This window comes from Rutidosis leptorrhynchoides, chromosome 3, assembly GCF_046630445.1.
Source record: "Rutidosis leptorrhynchoides isolate AG116_Rl617_1_P2 chromosome 3, CSIRO_AGI_Rlap_v1, whole genome shotgun sequence".
In the NCBI taxonomy this organism is placed as follows: Eukaryota; Viridiplantae; Streptophyta; class Magnoliopsida; order Asterales; family Asteraceae; genus Rutidosis; species Rutidosis leptorrhynchoides.
Genome location: NC_092335.1, coordinates 308,885,033 through 308,889,709, shown reverse-complemented (window position 1 = coordinate 308,889,709; position 4,677 = coordinate 308,885,033).

Here is a 4,677-nt window from a genome sequence, read left to right as displayed (position 1 = left end):
CTGTCAGATAAAATGCAAGCTTGACTAAGGCAAAATGGTTATAGCAAGCTAACCTGAGCCTTAGATTCCGAAAGAGATCCCTTTTGTAGTGAAACCTCTGATTAGACTAGGATTACTTTGTCGGTCTTGAACCATACTGGTGTAGTCACTAAGCATATAAACTTAGTACGTGCACGCTGAAGCACATCGGTTGTTGTAAGCTGCACCTCTGCTATGTAAGGCCATAGAAACAATTAAGTGTTGACTAGTACACTACACCATAACGCGGTCTCAAGCATTGCACCCCGCTTGAGGATTTCTTAGTTAATTAAGGAACTGTTTGTTTAAAAGTCATAAAGGATTAGATCCTTAGGATAAACGAACGTGTTCATGGAAGTTACCTAGTAACTTGGCCATGGTCTTCTTTATGGTTGAACTCTTCTTAGGGCCTAACCACTTTGTATTAACCAATTGTTAATGAAAGTATCAAAACACATCGCGTCTCTCGAATTAGGAAAACCTTGTCTTCCTTTATACATAAGAAAGTTTAGACCTTGTGGAATGTTAATATTCCGCCTTTTCCGAGCACTCTTATTGATGAGCCGCCCATGCCTACATGTAATCATGTTTGATGGACGTCGGGGGTTGAGGGCATTGTTTTCTATTCAGAATCACCAAACCTAGCGTAATTATCCAGTGACATATCACCAACGTGATAGGGACGTCTAAGTACATCATAGGAGATACAAAGTCACTACGTATTCATGAGCCAACATTCCACAATCTCAGCTAAGAATTGATGAAATCATAACACGTACTTATCTTAACCCTATCTAAATTACAAATTTTATCGCATTTACTTTCCTTTATTTACATGTTTACCTTAGAACTTTAGAAAACCCCAATACTCCTCTATCTACTTAGTTATTAGGATAATTCTATAGATAAAAGTTCAATTCTATTATCTTCTTAAATCAACGACCCTAGGTCATACTTCCATTACTCACCCATAGGAAGGAGTAGTAGATTTAAGCCCCCGCATATTATAAATTTAAAACCATAACCTCTTAGTAAAATCTGAAATAGACGACCAACGTCCTGAAGACACAGCTACAAAGGACCTTTCTCACCAACATTGCTCTCCATTTGGGTGATAACCATAGCTCACAATTTGACAAAGGACCTAAAAGCTATGGTTATCACCGACATTTCACTAGTGACAAGAATTAGAGTCTTGATCAAGCCTATGACGAAGAATGCAGCATGACTGGCTATTGAGTGATTTTATTTCTATAGATCTATAGGTTACCTTTTACAGTTAATGAATTGAGTGACCCGAGTGAGATAGCTAAAGACATGTAACTTCCTCTCATGCTTGCAGAGATAGCTTCACGATTAACAATGATAAAAGCTGCATATTTATTCTTACATCTCAAAAGACAAAAACACTTGATCAAACAAAATGAAAACTTATTTGTTCAAAAGATCAAAAGTTTGCTTGAGGATAAGTAAAGTCTAAGTGTGGGATATCTGATATCGGTCAAAAAATCACATTTTACTACAGATATTTAGTCCTAGTATGGTAAAGTAATTAACTTTATCTCCGGATTAAGCATTTATTTACTTTATTTGATATATCAGGTGATTACAAAGATGATGCAAGAAGAATCGATGAAAATGAGCTTAAAACAAAGAATGTATAGCAAAAATGGTGAAACTCAAGTTACGGCCTCGAAAACCAAGTTACGATCCAAGAAATCAGCAAAAACAACCAAGGAACAAGATCACACGGCCTTCTCACTTTGGCTGCCACATGACCTGCCCACCTTAATGCCACACAGCCAGTATGCCCGGGCAGTGATGCCACACGGCCAGTGTGCCCGGGCAGTGATGCCACACGGCCAGGGCACACGGCCTGCCCACTTTTTGCATGGTCGTGTACACGGCTGACCCATATGGATTTCACTATAAATATGTCCAAATATAGTCCATTTCGAGACACTTTTCAATTCTATCTCTTAATACATCACACACTTTAGCTTTCTCTCACTAGAAATCTAGATATTTTGATGGCCTTCTCACCTCTGTGCGGGAAATTAAGTACCCGGAGGAGAACGTAGAAGGTTGTACTAGGAGCGGTTGAGAATTTCACTTTTATAACAGTCAGATCCTCGTTTGTATATGGTCAATGCCTTCCTTAATTTAAATGATATATTTGGTTTCTTTGAATTACTTTCATCTTATGCTTACGTCTATCTGTTATAATCGTTATATATGTTAGTATATATCTGAAACGTATGCTGTAGTTATGCTGAAACCTTGACGGGTTTAGAAGTCTAATTTACGGACCACCCTTTCCAATTACCCACGTGACTATAACCTAGTGCTAGGGCCTGATCAATCCTAGAATACATGGTAAGTAGTTATATCTGCTTAACGTTATAACAAGGGTTAGTACCTACATATAGATAGTAACATATCTATTGATGTTTCAAAAGTGTGTACAGTAGTGCTTATCTTTTAGTCTAACTTTTAAATTTATAATATCTTAATTTACGTTTACTTTTAACACCCTAACGAGAAATAAAACCCGATCAAATGAAATATAGTATTTAGTAAGTTAATGTTCATCCCAAGAGAACGGGTGGATTCAGAAGATATAAATTTGATTCTGAGATTTGATTGTTGGATTAACAAGAAATAGGAAACAAATAAATTGCAAGCAAATAAATTAAAAGAATAAACACTATTAAATAAAACACGGGCTTGAACATTTCACACCTTGCTCACAATTGCATTTGAAATTAAGGTTAACTCAGATTTAATGAAGACCTAAGAATATCTAATCCAAGACTAGTTCCATTATAATAATCTGATTTATTGTCATGTTTATATTTACTAAGTTTAATCCTAGTGATGTTCCAGTTAAAACTTAATAGTAACTTTTTTTATTTAAATCAAACTATTTAAACAATGGTGTTTTAATCAGACATAATACATAACAGCTAATCCAGAGATTCTATCAAATTTAATATTTCTGCTCTAAATGTATGAAGCCGACGGCTTGGTCAACGAAGCCGGCGACTTCGTTGGCTCTGTTGAATATTTTCGCCGAATACTGTTTTTAATTTATCTGAGTTTAAATTGTAACAAAACTTCATAATAATAAGATGAAGCCGTCGGCTCTGGTATGTGAAGCCGGCGGCTTCATACAATAGATCCGTTATTCTAATTGGTTTCATGCAATTCGACTATTTTATGCAATGTTCACAAAGTGTTACTTTAGTTCAAGCACATTTAAGGCTTTTAGCCCATAATTAAAGTAAGAACAATAAATAAAAGACAAGATGAATTAAAGAAACTCATACCGACATACAAGAATGGAAAGCAAAAAATTGATTGAATAACTTGAATGCTGTTGATAAATAAAAATCCTAATAAATTCGTGATTTGTCTCTGAATGCAGAGTACAAAAACTGTCTGCTTAAAACTGAACCCAAGACCTTAATTTATAGTTTCAGCAACCGTCACCCCAAGCCGTCGGCTTGGATGTGAAGCTGGCGGCTTCCCATTATCTTGGAGTGGGGCCTACGTTAAACGTGATCTTGAAACATACGTTGATATCTTCTGTTTAACTTTAGCCGGCGACTTCAATATGAAGCCGGCGGCTTGATTGCTTCCGGATCAAGATGAGAATATTTTCCAATTTTAACTTGAACTTGGGCAGCAATCTGGATTAGGTGCGTGACATAAGCCGACTGCTTCACTATAAAGCCTGCAGCTTGGATCTCTTTTTCTTGGTAACCAAGTTCTTCAATTTCTGCAATCAATTCTAATTAGAGCTTTTTTAAAGTGTGTGGTTCTCATTAGAACTCTTTTCTCTCGCTCTATTCACTCTTATTGGCCTTCGTTGGGCTCCTTTATTTTTTATTTCCTTTGCTTTCATGCTTAGCACTTAGACCAATTGTATCAGCTACTTGTAACGCCTGTCACTTGCCAACATGGCAATCAAAAAATGCCATTATGGCTGTATCCATGTGTCTCTTTTTGTGTCACTTTTCCCCCCGTTCAATTCCAACGGGAGAAGAAACACCAGTTTCTTATTTTTTTTATTTTTTATTAATTTAAAAATATTATTTTTATCCCTCTTTAATACTTAACCCAATTTGTACCACCCCGTTTTCCCTGTATATGTTCTATAGATGTATCGCGTATGTACGACTAGTGTATGAAGGGTTTGAGACACGTTCGCGTGTTGAAGTTCAAGTATACAAGAAATGGTCAGAAACCCGTAGTGGGTCGCGGCACGACCTGGGGAGCCGCGGCGCGACCTGGGGAGCTGCGGCTTGGCGTTTCAAGTAAATCAGGATCAGATGGCATGAAAAATTGATCCCAGACTCAGTGTATTCTCGCGGTGCAAGGAAGGAGTGTCACGGCGCGACCATGCTTGCAAGCTGATTCCGGATTTCGCAATTTTAAGGGTGTTTAGGGGCATTTTAGTCTTTTCGCGTGTGTGCCAGATTGGGATCTTAAATTCCATCCACTTATCTCATTTTATTCATTTCTTTTTCCTTTTCTTTCTCATTTTCCTCTCAAACTTCAAAACCCCATTTGATTCAAAGGGATTTTTGGAAAGGAAGATTCGAGATTCGATCGAAAGCGTAAGAGGCAACTTTGTTCTCCTCGTTCTTAGCTACA